This window comes from Aptenodytes patagonicus, chromosome 29 (genome assembly GCF_965638725.1).
Source record: "Aptenodytes patagonicus chromosome 29, bAptPat1.pri.cur, whole genome shotgun sequence".
In the NCBI taxonomy this organism is placed as follows: Eukaryota; Metazoa; Chordata; class Aves; order Sphenisciformes; family Spheniscidae; genus Aptenodytes; species Aptenodytes patagonicus.
The window spans coordinates 796,609-817,810 of NC_134977.1; the positions used below are offsets into that span (position 1 = coordinate 796,609).

Genomic DNA, 21,202 nt, shown 5'->3' on the forward strand with positions numbered 1-21,202 from the left:
CATCCCTCCACCGAGGGCAGCCCTGGGGGAAAGAGGGCATTTCTCTGACACCCCTCGCGAGACAGAAGCAGGTTCTGGAGGCTGGCTTTGGGCTGCACCTCCCTGACACCCAAAGGGCACTGCCTGGGCACCCAGAACTGCCTTTCCATGTGGGCTGTGAAAGTCCTGGCTGAAGACAGAGGGATCCTCCCTCTGATGGCTGCCTTTCCCCCTTCCAAGCCAGAGAGCGTGTGGTTCCCTTGCAGAGTCCTGGGCCAAGACACCTTGCCCCGAGGGGGGACACCCATATGGGACACTCAAGGTCTTGGCCCAACCTGACTCAGCCCCAGGCTCATCAGCTGCACCTGGGACCTTCTCATGGGCTTGGGCATCAGGGGCCTCTCCCACTTCCCAGACACCTGGAGCCTTCCTTGCAAGCAGATCCCATCACAGGTGGCCTGAGCTACGCCTGCAGGAATTCTCTGCTTTCTCATTTACAATCACACACTTCTCTTTCTTCCTCCCTAGCACTAGATGCTGGTACCGCAGCAGAGGGGAAGGTGCCGGGAGCGGTGGCTGTTAGCCAAGGGGCTGGGAGGCTTCTCAGCTGCCGAGATCCACCTCTAAATACAAACTAAAGAGCTCTGGGGCTGTTCCCAGCTGGACTGACTGGCCTGTGCCTGATGATGGATCCGTCTAAAGGGATTAGACACACCCCATGTGTGATCCCAGAACTGCTCTTAGGGGCAGGAGGGAATAAAGTCCACACCTACCCCACAGCTCGAACACGTGCAGCCCCACTCCTGCACATCCCAACACACAGGCAGCACGGCAGAGGAGGCTCTCACGCTCTTCCCGGGAAACCAGCACAGCTCGTGCCTCCCTGAAGTGCCTGCACGCTCATGCACGCAGCGTGGAGAACCAGCAGCAGGGCCAGAAGTCTGTGTGTGATTACTGGGCTGGGACCACACTGGGACCACAGAGGTGTGGTGGGTAGATGGCACTGTGGGAGGGCTGCGGTGGAGGGACACGGGCTCTTCAGGAAGGACCGTCTGGGAAGGTGAGGAGGTGGACTTGCCTCCTGCTCAGGGTGGGACAGGAGCCAGCTTATGGGTCAGGATCAGCAGGCAGACCAACATGGGTGCCGTCTTAGCAGGTATCTGCTAGAGACCTCCTGTTCAGGAGGAAGATGTAGATGAGGCCTTCTTCAGGCAAGTGAGAGAAGCCTCACGTTCACAGGCCCTGGTCCTCATGGGGGACCTGAACCACCCTGGTACCTGCTGGAAGGACAATCCAGCAGGGCTCAAGCAATCTAGGAGATTTCTAGAGGGCATTTCCTGGCACGGGGGATGGAGGAACCCAGAAGGAGCGGTGCTCTGCTGGACCTGGCACTGGTGAACAAGGCAGAACTGCTTGGGCATTTGACAGTCAGCGGTAGCCTTGGCTGCAGTGACCGTGAGATGGTGGAGTTGAGGATGCAGAGGGGAGGGAGCAGGGCAAAGAGCAGGACCACAGCCCTGGCTTCCAGGACAGCAGATTTCAACCTTGTCAGAGATCTGTTTGGAAGAATCCCATGGGCTATGGCCTTGGAGAGAAGAGGGGTCCTGGAGAGCTACTTGATATTCACGGACCACCTCCTCCAAGCTCAAGAAAGGTCCCTCCCGACAAGGAGGAAATCAAGGAAAGGCAGCAGGAGCCCGGCATGGATGAGTGAGGAGCTCCTCACTGAGCTCAGGCACGGAAAGGGAGATGCAAGAGGTGGGGACAGAGGGAGGTGACCCAGGAGAAGTCGAGAGGTGCTGTCTGATGGTGAGGGATAGGGCTAGGAAAGCCAAGGCTGACCTGGAGTTGACCTGGGGAGGGACATGAAGGGACAGCGGGAAGATTTGTACATGACCCTCACCAGATGAAGAGGAAGGAGGACGCGGCCCCACAGCATGCTGGGAACTGTAGTCCCTCCCCCGCAGCATCCTGGGAGCTGAGGTGCCTGCCCTGCCTGCAGGCTCCTCTGGTGCAATGAGGTGGCTGAGTTTATCCTGCAGCCAGGAGATCCGTGCAGGACAGCTCAGGCCTGACGGTCAAGCTGTGCTGCGCTGCAGCACAGCACAGATCGGTGACCTCTGGGTCTTCAAAGGTCTTCTGGTCAGGGTCACGTCACCCTCCGACCTCACCGTCATCACTGTTGTTTGTGGCACCCGCATCCTCGTCTACCTGCTGCCCAGAACAGACCCGCTGAGGCAGCTCAACAAAGTGGACTTCTTCTTCTACACCATGACGCCTTTGGACAACCCCCTTGTCTACAGCCTGAGGCACAGGGAGGTGAGGGAGGCCCTGGGGGAAGGGCAGCCCTGGTCAGCACTCAGCGCTCACTGTGTTACTAGAGCCCAGTGAGGAAACGGTCCCTCTGGGAAGTGCTGAGGGTAAAGCGTGGGAAGGCACGTTCCCTGCAGCAGCTATCCCTCAAGGAGACTTCAGCGCCAGGAGGTCTGCGATTCAGCCCAGGCTGAGGTCAATGCTAAGGCTGGCCACATGCAGTTTGCCTCCATGGTCTGTCCAGTGCCGTTGGAGAACGTTCCTTGGCTGGCATATCACCTTGGGGAGAGGAACCATTCCTCAAGCCCAACTCCTGCCGAGCGCCTGCCTCTGCCTCCTATTGCAGCACACCCCTGGAGGAGCTGTATATGTCTGCGGTGGGGACATCTGTCCATGAGAGCGTGTCAGCAGAGGATCCCCTGCCATCCCATGGTGCTCTGGGAAGCAGAGTCTCCAGAGGCAGGGCTTCATTTAGGCTTGCCTGGAGAGCTTGAGCTCAAACATCTCTCCAAGCTCTTTGTGCCAGTATCCTCCCTCTCTCCAGGCCTGCCCTCGTGGTGCAGCTCAGGATGTCATTCTCCAGCCTGATGAGCCAAAATAGGCCAGGCCCAAGTCTCCTCCCTCCTCTGGCCAGGCCCAGCCTTGGGAACCAGTTGGTCGCAAGAAGCAGCTGTAATGAGAGGGAAGAAGTTTAGGCAGGAGGTGGTGGGGAGGCATGGCCCTAGTTCTGGCTGGGGTCTCAGACAGCATTCCCAGGAAAGTCAGGGACATCCCTCCCCACACCCTTCCCGCCCTCCATCCCCCGAGGAGTCAGGCAGCCCCAGCTCCAGCTGTGCTCCTCTGGCTCCAGCTGTGCTCTGCCCCTCGCCCTTCGCCATGGAGTCCAACGGGTGGGAAGCCCCACATGGCCCAGCACCTTCAACCCTTGGATGAGCAAACTTCCCCCCTCACCCCTCCGTCCTTGCCACAAAGCCCTTACCCGTCTCTGCTCCTTGGGGCTTGGGGTGGCGGGGACAGGGCAATCTGGGAAGGCAGGAAAACCTGTCGGCAATCGGGCAGGACGCTGCAGTTCAGGTGGGGTTGGTCCTGGCCTCTGGAGGGATTTCTGCCTGGCCTTTTGAGAGCAGCAATAGGGACAGCCACATGCGAGCGAGACACCCAGAGTGCCTGTTCTGCTCCCAGAGCAGGGAACGTCCCACAGCCCGATCTCTAGGTCCCAGCACCCCAAGAGCCTGGGTCCCCCAGCCCTCCATGCACAGGGAGTGCCTGGGGACCTCTCACCTCCCACCGAGGTGGGGTGGCACAAGGAGGCAGCACAGCCTGGCCATGCCCTAGAGGACCATGGCCGCAGGATTGGGGCCGTGCTGGCCTGGGGCCCCTGGGGGCACTGTGCCCCTGTGGGAGCTGGTCCTCACCTCCTGGCCAGTGTCACCAGCTTCCCTCCAGCCCCCCACCCGGCCCAGAGCTTGCTCCTCTCCCAGGAGTGGCGCAGGAGGGTGCTGCTTAGGGTAGGCGAGGTGTCAGGGTTATGCTTGTATCTGCTGAGAAGAGACTATGCTCTGTAAATTGCCTGTCTTTGGGAGCTGATGTTGCTGCTGCTCTTGTTACTGCTGTCCGGAGAGCTAGTACAACTGGCTAGCAGGCAGAGCTCAGCCCCTTTGAGATGTTGCCTGCCGGAGTCTTCCCACTCCGTATTTCTTCTGTTTTCCTGGCCTGTCCTGACGTGAGAAACCTCCGCAAAAGGCATTTAATTCCAAGGACTCCACTCCATGGGGACCTCTCTGCCCTCGCCTCTGCACTCTTGCTCCCCTGCTTTCTTTCAGGAGATGCAGTGGAACCACCACGTCCGATCCGTACAAGCAGCAGGTTGGGGGAAATAGGAGATTCCAGCAGCACCGAGCAGCCCTGTGGGGTTGGGAGGAGGACACTTGGATGTGGCAAACACTGCTGCTGGCTGTGGTGTCTCCCTGAGCCATCTCTCTCTTTGTTTAATGGGTGAGGTGCAGCGTCTTTGACACGTTCATCCACTTTCTGGGTTTGCTCAGGGGGCTCCCAAAGAAGCGCCTGGGCCTGATGCCCCTACGAGCGCAGGCAGTGGGAGCGCAGGAGTCTGCAGCCAGCTTTGCTGCTGAAGGGGTCTGTGTGTAGAATGGGACTGTGAACAGTAAGGGAGTGGCTAATTTTGGTTACTCTCCTTAGAGCAGAAATGCCTGTCTCAAAAGTGCACCTGTCGCAAATTGCTTCACTCTTCCAAGTAATTCGAGGAAACTACCAGCTCCCCCCAGGAGGCCCCGACAGCCCGCGGGCAGCCTCGGCCGTACCAGTGGCCTTGCTGCCCCTGTCCTCCGGGTGCTTTGGCTCAGTGGGCAGCTCGTGCTGGAGGAGAGTCGGGCATTGATGTCTTTAACACTGCCTGATGAGCAGCATTGCTGCGGAAAGCCGCCTGCCACACAGGAGCATGGAGTGTGCGGAGCTTGAGCCTCTGGGTATGAGGCAGGTTGTGAAATTCACCATCTGTCATCGCAGCACCTCTCTTTCTCTCGACCTTCTATTAATTTATTATGACCTGACAGGCATTGCAACCCATCCTGTGTTTTCCAATCATTTGGTTTTGGCCATCTGAGGGAAAACCCCACACCTCTCTTCAGATGCAAATACCAATAGAGAGCATTGCAGGTGGACGTACTACTGGAGATGGAGATACCGCTGGAGATGCAGATGCCACTGCAGATACCTTTGCAGATGGATGATCCATTCCTAATAGCATTGCAGATGCTGATGCCCTTGCAGGTGTCATTGCAGATCCCATTGCAGATACCACTTCACTCTCAAATACCATTGCATACACCACTGCAGGTGGCGTTACTGATGCCATTTCAGATGCTGACATCATAGCAGATGCAGATACCATGACTCGTGCAGATGCCGTGGCAGATAGCAGTGCAGATGCAGGGACCGGAGCAGATGCAGAGGATATTGCAGATGCTATTGCATTTCACACCCCCACGCATATACCATTACGGATGCAGGTGCCGTTGCAGATGTCATTCCAGGGGCAAATACGATTGCAGAGAGCGTTGCAGGTCAGCATAGATTGCAGATGGAGATCCCAGTGGAGATGCTGATGCCACTGCAGACGTAGACCAATTTGGAGATGCAGGTACCATTGCAGCTACCCCTGCAGATGCAGGTAGCAATGCTGATTCTGATGCACATACCATTCCTGATAATTATGCAGATGCAGACGCCAAAGCCAATACCAGTGCAGATGCAGATGCCGTTGCAGATACTGCTGCAGCTGCAGACGCCATTTCTGATGCAGATACTGCTGCAGCTGCACATACGACTGTAGAAACCACAGCAGAGGCCATTGCTGATGCAAAGTCAGGTGCAGACACAATAGGAGAGGCAGATGCCATTGCAGCTGCAGGTACCAATGAAGACGCAGAGGCCACTGCAGACACCCATAGCATTACAAATGCCATTGCAGATGCAGATGCCTTTGCAGCTGCAGATGGCATTGCAGATGCAGCTGCCGTTGCAGATAGCCTTGACAATGCCTTTTCAGCTACAGCCACAGACAGCAATACCGTGAGGAAGATCCCGATTCAATTGCAGATGCAACGGCAGATACAAGGGCAGATACAGACACGATAAACCTGCCATTACAGATACAAGTACAGCCACAGGCACCATTACACATGCAATTGCAGGTGCGCTCATAGATACAGGCAGAATTACACATACAATTACAGCCACAAGACCAGCCACAGACACGAGTGCACATTCCATTACACCTATAGATACAGACACAGACACCGATCTCGTTCCTGAGAGGGGAACCATTACAGAGAGAGGTGCCATTACACATACAGGTAGTGATGGACACACCACTGAAGGTACAGGGAGTACCTGCATCTGAACTGGGGGTCTGCCATGGCTTCAGCATCTTCAAGAGCAGCTCTAAAGGCAATTGCATCTGAAATTGTACTTGCATCTGCAAGGCCACCTGCAGTGGTATCTGCATCTGCAATGCCATCTCCAGTGGCATCAATGCCCGAATCTTCAACGGCATCTCCATCCGCAATGGTGCCTGTAACGGTACTTGCACCTGCAATGGTATCTTCATCTGAAGTGCTGTCTGACATGACATCTACATCTCCAGTGGTCCTTGCAGTGGTGTCTGCATCTTCAATGGCATCTCCATCAGCAACTGCACCTGAAATTGTATGTCTGAAATTGTCCCCCTCCAGGGCTGGGGGCAGCGTATGAATGACAGCTGGGGACGTCCCGGAGGGTGGCACCTGCCTGGGCCCTGTGTCTCCCACAGGAGTTCAGAGCTGGGCCAGGAGCCCTGTGCGGGGGGAACGGTGTGTTTTGGGGGCTTATCTCCTGGCACAGTGGGGTTTTGCCTGGCATGCTGAAATACCGGGTTAGAGCTGCCCACTGCTGCCACTTCTCCCAGCCTCAGCCCACCGGTGCACCCCAAACCTCCACCAGGCCCGTGGGCACAGGCCCTTGCAGGCTGGGGCAGGGCATGTTTGTTATTTTAATGGCATGTCATGTAATTTTTGGCATCACGGCGTGCGAGCGTCAGCCAAGCAAGAGCTGCCGTCCGTGGAAAGCTGCCCGGGAGTGACAGGCTTCATCAAAGCCAACCCGTCCTCTCCCCCACGGCCCCACCCTTGAACCCACCTCCCCTAAACGCATTTGTTCCCCGTGTGCTCCTGCAAGCATGGCCTGGCTTACATTGGGCAACTGTGCTTTTTAAAATGCTTTTGGGGGGGTCCCATTCTGTTCCCTTCTCTGCCCTGAGGCTGCACCCTCGTGGGTGAGCTAACAGGGGCTGTGTGCTCCTCCCCACCTGCGTCATCATCCTGCAGAGCACGCATGTCACCTCTGCCAGCAGGACTTGGGTGGTGGAGAAATGCCAGGTAGCGTGTGAACGTTGCCCATCTCCACCAAGAAAAGCCCTCGGAAGTTCATCCCAACTGCTACACTATCGGAGCATGAAAAGAAACACCTGCTGCTGTGGTGCAGGGCTCTACCTTGCATGAGCTGCTGCGGTTGCAAATACTTTTTGCATTTTTGCCGGCAGCTCCCTTCCTCGGCATTCTTGGGGTGATCTGGGGTTATTTTGCTGCGGCAGTGAGGCAAAGCCGGGCTCTGGAGCTGAGTGCAGTGGGACCCGAGGAAGGGCATCTTGACAGTTTGAAGGGCTTTGCATCGAGCCCTGTCCCCAGTGGTTGCTTTCAAGATGGAGGCACTGCAGCCCTTGTTGTCATGTCCCTGAGACCCCCAGGCCTGTCCTTGTCCCGGGGGGGCGTCAGTGCTGCTTTCTGCGTGGGACCATGTCCGTGATTCCTGCAGGGACCCGTCTGTCCTGGCTCCCCCACCAAAGGGCTCCTTCCCCTGGGGAAGGGGACAGGGGAGTCCCTCCTGCCATTGCCTGCCCCGCTGGCGGTGACACGGCCCTGGGGATGGCTTGGTTGCCCTTCGGGGCTCGCCGGCTCTGATCTGGGGCTCAGGGGGGCTTTTGCAGCTCTTGGGTGCCGTTTCCCGGTGCCCCCTGTGCTCCCCCCCACCTCCCAGGCAGGCACGGAGCGGTTCCAGAGAACTGGCTTGTAATGGAAAAAAAACAAGAGGAAAGGTCCCATCAAAACTACTATATTATGTTGCTATGGGCTCATCACTGCCATGGGTGATGTCACCGCCCAGGGTGGTGCCACCATCCATGGGGTCATTGATGCCTGATCGGATGTTACTGCCCAGGGGGCTGTTAATGTCCATGGGGACCTCCGTTCCTTGGGGGATGGCACTGCCCTGAGGTGCTCCCGCAGGGGGTGGTCGTGCTGGAGAGGCTGAGCTGTGTGATCTGCCCGGCGACGTGGTGGCAGCCGCGGAGGGAGGGCGGCAGCACCGGGGCGGCTGGGACCACCGCTCTGCCTGATGGTTGCAGGTCAGGATGAGCTACTGTTGGCCCTGGGGGGTGCTGGGGGCTTCCGAGGCTGGGGGGGTGGGACACCCACAGGGCAGTACCTGGTGGAGAAGCGCCGCCGTGGCCGAGCGCGAAGGTGGCCGGCAGAGGCAGGTCGGCGTTTCTCCCCTCCATGCAGATGACGTGGGGGTCAAAGCAGCCGCCACACGGAGCCACCTGCAGACCTGCGTGGGAGAGCTGGTGACCTCCACTCCTTCCCCAGAGAGTGTCCCCAGGCTGCAGGGATTGGGGTCGGTCCCTACCTCGGAGGTAGAAGGTTTTGGGGAGGATGAATGGCTGAAGCAGCTGGGGGGGCGGGGGCAATGTGGTGGGAGCCACAGGGCTGGCAGCACCATGGTCCATTCCGTCTGTTGGATGCTAAGGACTCGGCGGGGCTGCCAGCTCTGGCCGCTTCCATTTGAGGGTCTCCCAGAAAGGAAGGTGCGGGCTCCCCGTGTTCCACCCCATCCCCAACAGCCTCCCCAGCTCCTCATGAGGAGGGAAAGGGTTGCTTTCCTCCAAAACAGAGGCATTTCACATCCTAGAGAAGGGAAAAAACACCCCCAAAAAAGCCCAACCACAATTGTTTTTGTAAGAATGATCCAAAAGGAAGCAGGAGGTACAGAGCATAACAGCCCTTTCAGGAGGAAGAGTTTCAGGGAGAGTTTTCTGCCCAAAAAGCACCAGAGCCCCTGGGAAGAAAACCGCTCATGACTACAGCCTCTGAAGACCCTTTCTCCCCTCCTCCGTTCGTACTCGGGGGTTTACACCGAAGCCTTGAACATCCTGGGGAGCTACCAGGTACGGACTTTCCCCCAACATACACAATGCTCTTTGGGTAGTTACCTTAGAAGAGTCTGGGGCTGCTACCTGGGAATTCTCCTGTCTCCAGAAGAAACCAAAATGCTCCCGGAGATGCCTGAGGGGAGTTCCAGGGAGCTACAGGGCATGGACCTGCCTCCAACATCGACAAAACTCTTCAGGTAACCGCCTAGGAGTCATAGGCAGCTCCTACACTGGACTTCAGCCATCTCCAGGGAAGGACAAAACACACCCAAGCTGCCTGGGAGGAGTCCCAGCAAGGGACAGAGCATGGACATGCCTCCAACATACACAAAATTCCTCGGGTGGCTTCCCTGGAGTGCTACCTGCAAAATTCAGCTGTCTCCAGGGGAGGCCAGAACATTCCTAAACTGCCTGGGAGGAGTCCGAAGGAGCTGTGGAGCATGGTCCTTCTCCCAACACGGATAAAACGCCTTGGGGAGCTGCCTTGCAGGGGTCTAGGGCTGCTCCCCAGGGCTTCACCTGTCTCCAGAGGAGGCCAACACACCCCTGGGGATGCCTGGGAGAATTCCCACGGAGCTACCGGGCATGGACTTTCCCCCAACACACACACTGCTGTCCCAGTAGTTACGTCAGAAGAGTTGGGGGCCGCTGCCAGGGAATTCCCCAGTCTCCAGAAGAAACCAAAATGCTTCTGGAGATGCCTGGGAGGAGTTCTGGGAACACTGGGGGGCACTGGGGAGGCTGGAGAGCACGGGGGACACTGGGAGCACTGGGGAGTGCTGGGGGGCACTGGGGAGAGTGAGGGGCACTGGGAGCGCTGGGGAGACTGGGGAGCACTGAGGGGCAATGGGGGGACTGAGGAGCACAGGGGAGCCGCGAGGGGCACTGGGAGCACTGGGGAGAGTGGGGTACACTGAGGGGTACTGGGAGCACTGGGGAGCAGTGGGGGGCACTGGGAGCAGGGGGGAAACTGGGGAACACTGGGGGCACTGGGGGCACTGGGAGCACCGGGAAGACTGGGGAGCACTGAGGGGCAGTGGGAGCACTGGGCACCCCATCATGTCTCCCAGTTGCCCCCCCAACTCCCTCTCTGGGTGGGGGCCTCTGGGGAGGTGTTGGGGGGGGTCCTCAGGTTTTCAGCCGCCCCCCATCAGAGAGGGTTTGATTGACAGATGGCATTTATTGAGGGGCTGGGGGTGAGAAGCAGGGCAGGGGGTGCTGGGTGCTGGGGGGCTGGTGGGTGCTGGGGGCATCCAGGTGCTGGGTGGTGGGTGTGCTGGGTGCGCAGGTGATGAGTGCTGGGGGTGGCCAGGTGTGGGGTTCTGGGGGTGCGGGGGCACTCGGAGATGCTGTTCTCGGTCTTCAGGGGGTTCATGTAGTTGTATCTCAGCTTGGCCCAGTGGTTCCTCTCCTCGATGCAGTCCTGGATCTCCTCCAGCTGCCCTTGGAAGGCCCTATTGAGCCAGTGGGGTTCCACCTCCGTGAACCGCTCCTCCAGGTACTGTCCCAGGAGTATCTGGGAGACAGGGATGGGGACCCATCAGGTTCAAGCACTTGACTGAGGTGTCTCAAGCCATCTGGGGGTCTCTGGCCCCGTGGTAGCTGTAGAGCGATGGTGCCCACCACCCTGGGCTTGGGGATACCCAAGGTGGTGATGTGCACCCATGCCCTTGTGGGGCATCTCCTGGGATTCCTCAGCCCCACAGAGCCACCGTTTTGGGGAGGGCATGGTGATGGTGGGGCCAGACTCACCACGTCACTGAGGCATGAGCTGAGGAGGATGAGGGCCACCAGGATGTTGGCGGTGGTGTCCACCTCAGGGACGGTGGTGAGGAAGTGTTGGAGGAAGGCCTTGCCCTTCTCTGCTGGTGGCGGGTGGCGCATGGAGGACGGGGCGTTGGGGAGGAAGGCACCCAGGTCACACTGCAGGGTGAGAGGCCACTGTCAGCAGAGGACATCCCTCTGGCATGGGGACAGGTGGGATGGGGACATTCTCATGCGGTGGGCTGGGGACATCCCTCTGGCATGGAGGGGGGAATGGATGGGGACATACTTCTGGCATGGAGCTTCTCCTGAGCTGGGGTGGGGATGTCCCTCCAGGATGGATGGGGACATCCCTCAAGCACGAAGAGAGGTGGGAACACGGACACCTCCCCTGGCTCAGGATGGGGACATCCCTCCTGCGCACAGAGGGGAACATCTCTCCAGCGTGGGACGGGGACAGTTGGGGACATCTTTTGGGTGCAGAGGGGTCAGAGGTCCCCTGTCCCACCTGCCCATTGTTGACGGCTGTGTGCTGTGCCGAGCAGGTGAACACCGCCATGGTGAGGAACTTGCTGAGCTCCGCCACCGTCCGCAGTGAGGAGGGGATACCTGGGGTTGGGTGGGGGGACAGCAAAGAGCATCAGGGACCTGTCCTTGTCCCCCCACCACCCCTGGGGTCACCCCATGGGACCCATGGGTGTGGGGATGCAGTACCCGAGGAGGTCCTGCCCAAGGAGATGAAGCTACCATGGGGTGAGGTGACCATGAGGTCATGGAGCACCCATGGGACCACCACCAGCTGCCACCTAATCCCTTGTCCCATCTCTCGATGGCTTCCCAGAGGCTCATTGCGTCATCCCGGTAGTGGTAGCTGGAGAGGTGCACCACGCCGCGGTGCTACATGTCATCAGGGAGGCAGAGGGAGGTGTAGGTGGCCTTCTCCAAGCCCTGCTGGATGATCAGCAGCATCCCCTCGCAGGTAACCCCCGAGCCCTGGTGGGGAGGGATCACCCATGGGTGCTCAGGGCAGAAGGTGCCTTTCCACCCCCTCCAACCCCCGGCTGCCCCATGGCTCCTCGGTGCTCCCAGTATATGCCACTGTCCCCAGTGCTCCCCAGCCCCCTCGCCCCATGCTCTCTAGTGTCCCCCAGGGCCCTCTGTGCTCCCCAGTGTCCCCCAGTGCTCCCAGTATAACCCAGTGGTCCCGAGTGCTTCCAGGGCACGAGTACTCCAAGTACTCCCCCCAGTGCCCCCAGTATGCCCCCCTAAGTGCTCCCATTAACCCCCCAGCCCCCCCAATTCATGCTTGCTAGTGCCCCCAGTGCCTCCCCAGTATTCCCAGTATACCCCACTGTCCCCAGTGCTCCCCAGCCTTCTGTCCCTCCATGTTCTCTAGTGTCCCCCAGGGCCTTCTGTGCTCCCCCAGTGCCCCCCAGCACTCCCAGTACATCCCAGTACTCCCAGTGCTTACCTTGTCAATGACGCCACCAGGGTTGATGAGGACGCTCTGGGCCAACGTGTTGAAGTGGAAGTGGGGGACGAGGAGCTGGTGGTGGAAACCAGGAGGTTGGAGACGATTGGGGACCTCCTAAGGAGCTGGGGTGGGTGTTGGGGGGGGGGGGGGGCACTGCGGTCAGATGAGGGGGCGGGGGCACTGGGTGGTGCTGAGGTGGGACCTTACCTTGAAGAGGGGATGACAGGTGGGCAGTTGGCATAGGGTGGCGATGGCGAAGACCTCCCCAAAGAGGTGGGTCCTCAAGGGGTGGGTGAGGAGCTGGTGGCTGTAGAAGTCGGCGTTGCGCCAGGTTTTGGCCAACAGCCAGTCCCACTTGGCATTGCTTTGTAAGAAGATGGGGCTGGTGGGTCCCGGTGTTTGGCTGAGCTGTGGGACACAAACCACATGGTGGGACCATCTCCTCTCCACCACCACGGTGGGGTTGTCCACTGGTTTGGGGTGGGACGTCCCTACCTGGATGGCGATGGCACGTAGGAGCCCGTCGGCACCCTGGTGCAGCAGGCAGAGCAGGGTGGCGATGTGCTGCCAGCGCCTGTGGATGGTGCTGGCCGCAATGCCTTCCAGCACCTCATAGTCCAACGATGAACATCTGACCCTCTTGCATCTCCTTGCCCAGGTTGGTGCCACCACCCAAAGAACCGGCCACCATCTCCAGCGTCACCAGGAATTTGGCCGGCAGCATCACGCAGTGCTGAATGGTGATGGGGTTGTTGCCATTGAAGAACTGGTAACTGAAGAAGTCATCTTCTCGCCAGTGCCTGGCCACGTACTCGGGGACTGAGGGGGTGGCTGGACATCAGCGCTGAACTGCCCACCCTCCATGTCAAGCCAGGGACTTCCTGGGAAGCCCTGGGTGGCGGGGGAAGACGCACAAGGCACCCACCAATCTCCCTGTCCCGTGTCCAGGAGAAGATGCTGCGCATCTCATCCAGGCTCTTCCAGAAGGTGGATCTCAAGAGGAACCCTGCCAGAAGGTGGAAGGCCCCTCTACGGGACAGAGGTGGACCTCAGCAACCACCATTCCTTCCCTGGCCCCCCACCACCAGCCTCCCGGGACAGGGTGGCACTGGCGATGCTCCTCACTCCCATCATCCAGGTCCTCCCCAACCTTGGGGTGTTGCTTACTGGAAGATGAGGACACCGGTGAAGTTGGTGGCCCTCACGCAGGAGAACTGAACATTGGAGTCCAGCTCGAGGATGGAGCCCACATTGAGGCAACGGGGCCAGCCCTTGGTGAAGCTCTTCCACCTGCGGGTGGGACAGGGGGACATACGTCAGCGTCACTGCTGGCCAGGCCACCCTGGCCATGGTGGGCCTCCATCCTTATGTCCCTGCTCTCACTGGTAAGCCTCCTGCCGTGCCTTCAGCTCCTGCTGCCGACGCTCCTTGAGGATCTCCAGCTCATCATCCACCAGCTTTTTCCCTGGAAAGGAGGAGAGAGGAGTCAAGGTCGGACCCCTGGCTAGCAGAGGAGGGTGGGGGTGGGATGAGTCCTACCCGAGCTCTCCCGGACCTCCACTGTGGTAACCCCCTCCAGCCACTGGTAGCAGGGGAAGCGGTAGAGGGTGCCGTCAGGGCCCATCACGCGGATGTCCCTGCAGAACCAGGCATCCTCCAAGAAGAGCCGCCACTTGTGCAGGCGGATGAGGACAATGCGACCCAAGTCCTGCTCGCAGCACATGGTCATGTCCTTCTCCTGGTGGGGGGTGGGCGGGAAATGGCTTGGGGTGGGAGGGCAGCTGCCCTGGCATGGCACTGGGGGATACGGGCATTCCCCACCAGTGGAGTGGGGCTTCAGGGCATCCCCCAAAGATCCTCTTCCTCCATCCCCCCAGGACCCCTTTCCACCATCCCCCAGGACCCCTCCTCCATCATCCCCGCAAGATCCTTTTCCTACATCCCCCCCCCAAGACCACTTCCCACCATCCCCCCAGGATCCTTTTCCTCCACCCCACACCCCCCAAGACCACTTTCTTTCATCCCCCCCAAAGATCCTTTTCCTCCATCCCCCGCACCCCCACCCCCTCGCTCCATCCCCCAGGATCCTTCCCTCCATGTCCCCAGGACCCCTTTCCTCTATTCTCCCCCCCACCAAACCCTTTTCCTCCATCCCCCCCCAAGAACACTTTCCTCCATTCCTCCATGAGCCCTTCCTTCATCCCCCCAGGACCACTTCCCACCATCCCCCCAAACCTTGGTGAAGACCCATCCCTTTTCTTACCCTCTCCAGTAAAACCCATGCCGGGACCCCCGGCATGCCCATGCCTCCACTCGTGTCCCCATCCCTGCGCTCACCGTCCCCGGCAGGAACCAGTAGTTGACTGAACCAGGCGCCATCCGGCGCCTCTCACCACGGCTGCCCACCAAGGTGATGGAGATGGAGTTGTTGGTCCCACCTTCGAGGATATCACCCGTTGCCACCTTCACCTTGTAGACAGCCATGGCGAGCTGCACAAGGACACGCTGCGACATTCAAGAGCTGCCTTTAAAAAGCAACCACCTGTAGGGGTGAGGGTTTTGGGGGTGGAAACCTGCCATCTTGGGTGGTTTGCATGCTGCAAGCCCCGTGGCCATTGCACAAGCCGGGTGGCCAGTCCTTCCTTCTCAAGGGGAGGTTATCAGATGACCGTTATTGGCCGGCGACCGGCATATCGAATCTCAATGGATGTGGCCATGGAGACATTATCCAAGCGATGGCCCCGGGGGTGGCCATGGGCCCAAGGGAGGGGGCGTTTGCCATGGTCCAGGACCTCCTCCTGCCTCCCCAGGGTCTCCTCCATCTCCTGCTGGGTCCCTGCCCGCGCTGCTGCCCGCACTTCACTGGCTGCTCAAGGGATGCTGTGGAGCAGCGGTTGTGGGGCAGGCAGGGCTTTCCCAAAGGAAGGTCGTGGAGCAACTAATACTGGTGTCACAGTTTAACCTCAGTCGGCAACTAAGCACCACACAACCACTCGCTCCCTCACCCCCTCGCGGTGGGATGGGGGACAGAATTGGAAGAGTAGAAGTGAGAAAAACCCGGGGGGGTTGAGATAAAAACAGTTTAATAATTGAAATAAAATGATAATGTACAAAGCAAGTGATGCACAATGCAAGTGCTCACCACCCGCCGACCAATGCCCAGCCAGTCCCTGAGCAGCGGCCCCCCCGGCCAGCTTTCCCCCAGTTTATATACTGAGCATGATGTCACATGGTATGGAATGTCCCTTTGGCCAGTTTGGGTCAGCTGTCCTGGCTGTGCCCCCTCCCACCTTCTTGTGCACCTCCAGCCTTCTCAGTCGGTAGAGCATGGGAAGCTGAAAAGTCCTTGACTAGTGTAAGCACTACTTAGCAACAACTGAAACATCGGTGTGTTATCAACATTGTTCTCATCCTAAATCCAAAGCACAGCACTGTACCAGCTACTAGGAAGGAAATTAACCTTATCCCCGCCGAAACCAGGACAGTATCCACCCCTTATTCTATACCATCTACGTCATGCCCAGGTCCCCCCCTTTCCAATACATTCCCATTAATCACCACCCCTTTTCCTTTTTTTGATATATACACACACACACACACACAGATATCATTCCCTTAGTCTATGGGCCATCCCTTTAAAATGTTCGTTGAGTTCATTTAGTCCATGACTTTGGGCTCCATCTGTCATCATAATCTTCCAGGGCAGGAAAGATGGGGATGGTATGTGGTGTTGGATTGTTTCATGTTGAAGTCAGTTCTGGTTCCATCATCACTGTGCTTTGCTCGGTTTCATCAAAGTTCATTCTTCATTAATCTGAGTGATTCATATTGTAATATCATTGGTATGGCATATAATATTATGTAGCACTTAACATCAGATAATTCAGATCATCTGCTATTCTCACCCAAAATCAAATCCCCTTGAGGTACACATCGGACTTCCCCATCCTCCCGCATCACCCACCAAGTGCACCCAGGTCCTTGAGCAAAAGCAATCCCACGGATGGGTTTGCCTTTCCCCGAGGCAGGAATAACCCAAACTGTCTTCCCCAACATATTTTTTATGTGCACTACAGGGACTTTATTCCCATCTACAGTACGTAAAAGTTCTGACTGGGCAGGGCCAGCTCAGCTGGCAGATCCCCGAGTGTTGACTAACCAGGTGGCCTTTGCTAAATGCGTATCCCAATGTTTGAATGTCCCGCCACCCATTGCTCTCAGCGTAGTCTTTAACAGTCTATTGTATCCTTTGATTTTCCCGGAGGCTGGTGCATGACAGGGGATGTGATACACCCACTCCATGCCGTGCTCTTTGGCCCAGGTGTCTATGAGGTTGTTTTGGAAATGAGTCCCGTTGTCTGACTCAATTCTTTCTGGGGTGCCATGTCGCCATAGGACTTGCTTTTCAAGGCCCAGGATAGTGTTCCGGGCAGTGGCATGGGGCACGGGATATGTTTCCAGCCATCCGGTGGTTGCCTCCACCATTGTAAGCATGTGGCGCTTGCCTTGGCAGGTTTGTGGGAGTGTGATATAATCAATCTGCCAGGCCTCCCCATATTTGTATTTCAGCCATCGTCCTCCATACCAAAGAGGCTTTAACCGCTTGGCTTCCTGATCGCAGCACATGTTTCACATTCATGGATGACCTGCGCAATAATGTCCATGGTCAAGTCCACCCCTCAATCACGTGCCCATCTGCATGTTGCATCTCTTCCTTGATTACCTAGGGTGTCATGGGCCCACCGAGCTAGAAATAATTCACCCTTACGTTGCCAGTCCAGATCCACCTGAGCCACTTCAATCTTAGCAGCCTGATCCCCCTGCTGGTTGTTTTGATGTTCTTCAGTAGCCTGACTCTTGGGTATGTGAGCATCTATGTGACGGACTTTTACAACCAGGTTCTCCACCTGGGCAGCAGTATCTTGCCACAATGCAGCAGCCCAGATGGGTTTGCCTCTGCGCTGCCAGTTGCTCTGTTTCCATTGCTGCAACCACCCCCACAGGGCATTTGCCACCATCCATGGGTCAGTATAGAGAGAGAGCATATTTTTTACATCTTGTCCTGCCCGGGCTGGCCCCAGGGCTACTGCATGAACTGTCTGCTGTTTAGTTTGTTCAAAGGCTTCTCTTTGCTCAGGGCCCCGTTTGAAATCATTCTTCTTCCGGGTCACTTGATAGAGAGGGTTTACAATCAGACTGTAATTTGGAATATGCATTCTCCAAAAACCCACGACGCCTAAGAAAGCTTGTGTTTCCTTTTTGCTAGTTGGTGGAGACATGGCTGTTCTTTTGTTGATCACATCCTTTGGGATGTGACAATCTCCGTCTTGCCATTTTATTCCTAAAAACTGGATCTCCTGTGCAAGTCCCTTGACCTTACTTTGTTTTACGGCCAAACCGGCTTTCAGAAGGATTTGGACTATTTCCTTCCCTTTTTCAAAAGCTTCTCCTGCTGTGTTGCCCCACATGATGTCATCAATGTATTGCAGGTGTTCCGGAGCCTCACCCAGTTCCAGTGCAGTCTGGATCAGTCCATGGTAAATGGTGGGGCTGTGTTTCCATCCCTGCGGCAGTTGGTTCCAGGTGTACTGGACGCCCCTCCAAGTGAAAGCAAACTGTGGCCTGCACTCTGCTGCCAAAGGGATTGAGGAAAACGCATTAGCGCTATCAGTTGTGGCATACCACTTGGCTGCCTTTGACTCCAGTTTGTATTGAAGTTCTAGCATGTCCGGCACGGCAGCACTCAGCGGCGGCTTGACTTTGCTCAGGCCACGATAGTCTACTGTTAGTCTCCACTCTCCATTAGACTTCCGCACTGGCCATATGGGACTGTTAAAGGGTGAGCGAGTCTTGCTGATCTCTCCTTGGCTCTCCAGTCGACGAAATCAGCTTATGGATGGGAATCGGGGAGTCTCAGTTGGTGCAATGTTGCCGCCGGTGCACCGTGGTGGTAGTGATTGGCACCTGTTGGTCTTGTGACTTTCAGCAGCCCCACAACAGAAGGGTCCTCCGAGAGACCAGGCAAGGTAGACGGCTGTTTCATTTCCTCCGTTTCCATGGCAGCTATACCAAAAGCCCACCGGTACCCTTTTGGGTCCTTGAAATACCCTCTCCTGAGGTAGTCTATCCAATGATGCAGGGAGCCTCTGGGCCAGTCACAATGGGGTGCTTTTGCCACCCATTCCCAGTTAGACTCACTTCGGCTTCCAATGCAGTTAGCTGTTGGGATCTCCCCATCACTCCAGAAATACAGATGGGTTCTGCCCCTTTATAGCTTGATGGCATTAGGGTACACTGTGCACCGGTGTCTACTAGAGCCTTATACTCCTGTGGGTCCGATGTGCCAGGCCACTGAATCCACACAGTCCAGTAAACCTGGTTGTCCCTTTCCTCCACCTGGCTGGAAGCAGGGCCCCTCTAGTCCTCATCACAGTATTCGTTTCTCATTTTTTGTACATACGAGTCAGAAGTCTCTTCATTAAGATCAGGAGTAAGGTTGTCCCTTCTACTCTGTCTGGGGAACTGCCCACTGGAAACTGGAGCAGCAATTTTCCTGGAAGAACCCCCTTTTGTGATTGTTTTCCCTTGCAACTCACATACCCGTGCCCCTAGGGCTGAGGTAGGTTTTCCATCCCACTTCCCCATGTCCTCTCCATGGTCATGCAGGTAAAACCATAGGGTGCCCCGTGGTGTGTACCCTTTATATCCTCTGTCTTGAGCAAAAGAACGCTGACTCCTAATAGCCGAGATACTGGTCCATACAGGTGGGGAGTAGGACCTATCCTCTTCAAGTTGCTGGACCTCCCGGGACAGTTTCTCCACAGCTGAGGCGAGGGAGGAAGAGAGATTTCTTTGTATTGCTGGAGTTGACTAGCCAATTCATCCACCGTTTGTTCCTCTCCATCTTTCCAGGTCATCACTGCCAATGAGTTGGCATATGACGACGGTGCGCTCCTTATAAACTTCTGCCACATGGGTCGTGTGCACCTGATCTCATCTGGACCTTTGGATAGCTGTCCATTGTTCATGTCACCAGAAATCACCTCCAGCACAGCTAATTCCCTCAGGAATTGGATACCCTTCTCCATGGTGATCCATTTGCCTGGACGATATATGACATTTTCCTTGAAGGGATACCTTTCCTTCACACTTGTCAAGAGTCGACTCCAGAGGCTGAGGACTCGTGTCCCTTTTCCAATCGCCAATGCCCCCTTCCCTCGAAAGGGATCCCAGCTGCTTGGCTTCTTTACCCTCTAATTCCAGGCTACTGGCCCCATTATCCCAGCACCGGAGCAGCCAGGTGAAAATATGTTCGCCTGGACAATGGCTGAAATCTTTTCTTATATCTCGCAGCTCACTCAGGGATAGGGATTGGGTGGTTACTGCCTCGTTTATGAGTTCTTCCTCTTCTTCCTCCCCGAGCAGTGGCCAGCCCTCCTCCTCCTGTTCTCGTGATGGCCCTTCTCCAGGGTAGTCTGCCTTGTCCACTTCTTCCTCTGGCTCCCTTTTAGAAGAAGCGTATTCCTCCCTTACTAAACGAGCCGACTTCCGCTTCCAAGATTTCTTGTGTACAGGGGCAACTGATACTGGCACAGGTTGGCTCTTTGGTTCAGCCGCAGGGCGTATCGCCAGGGTCGGAGTGGCCGCAGGGCCTGTTGCCGGGTTGGAGTGGCCACAGGGCCCATCGCTGGGGTCAGAGTGGCAGCAGGGCCTGTCGTTTTATTGTCAGATCCAGAGACATTCTCTCCCCCTTGAGGGTACTGAAAAATGTTGAACAGGGCTTGATAGGCACGGGCCAGGCCCCAGCACGTTGCAGTGATCTGTGTCTCTCTGGAGTTGCCAGGGTGACAGCATACTTCTTCCAACCATTCTACTAACTTTTCAGGATTCTGCACTTGCTCAGGGGTGAAGTTCCAAAACACTGGGGGTGCCCATTGGCCTAGGTACTTGCCCATCCTATCCCACACACCCTGCCACTCATAACTGTCCAGCCTTGGGGCAGATCTCTGGATGATATTCTTAAATTGCTTATTAAGTTTAGACAAAACCGAAACAATATTCCCAAGAAATACCAATAGAAGTATCTTAACTACCCAAGGATGTTCAAGATACTGAAAAGTTACTGTAATGAAGGAGGAAATGTCATAGAAGAAGGTAGCAACGCAGCCATTCTGTATTTCCTCCATAAAAAAACTCTCAGAGGAAGGACTGTAATTGCTAATTGTCTCCACGAAGTGGTACACGAAGTCCAGTAATGGCTTCAGCACGAAGCTCAAATATCAGATTAAGCTCAAGGTCAGTGTTTTAATAACAAACCTCCCAGGCAAAACATCACTAATCACCACAGACCACAGCAAACTGCAAAACCCAACACCAATCTCTAACACGTACAGCAAAAAAAAGAGCATGATGCGGATTAGACAAACCAATATCGAGAACAGATGAACCAACATTGTGACCCGCAACTGTTAACAGATATAAATTCCTTAATGCGCTCCAGTTAATCTGTTATTATGTCAAACCCTTCGAGCCCCACGTTGGGCGTCAAAAAGGACTGCGTGGTTTAACCTCAGTCGGCAACTGAGCACCACACAGCTGCTCGCTCACTCCCCCGCCCCCCCCCGCAGTGGGATGGGGGAGAGAATTGGAAGAGTAGAAGTGAGAAAACTCGTGGGTTGAGATAAAAACAGTTTAATAATTGAAAAAAAAATAATAACAATATAATAATAATAATAATAATAACAATAATAATAATAATATACACAGCAAGTGATGCACAGCGCAATTGCTCACCACCCGCCGACCGATGCCCAGCCAGTCCCTGAGCAGCGGCCCCCCCGGCCAGCTTTCCCCCAGTTTAGGTACTGAGCATGACGTCACATGGTATGGAATAGCCCATTGGCCAGTTT

At 56.5% G+C, this 21,202-nt stretch overlaps 1 pseudogene; it reads right to left on the minus strand.

Moving 5' to 3' along the window:
- Nucleotides 1–9,260: 9,260 nt before the first annotated feature.
- Nucleotides 9,261–14,777, minus strand: LOC143171640 (polyunsaturated fatty acid lipoxygenase ALOX15B-like; annotated as a pseudogene).
- Nucleotides 14,778–21,202: the final 6,425 nt, after the last annotated feature.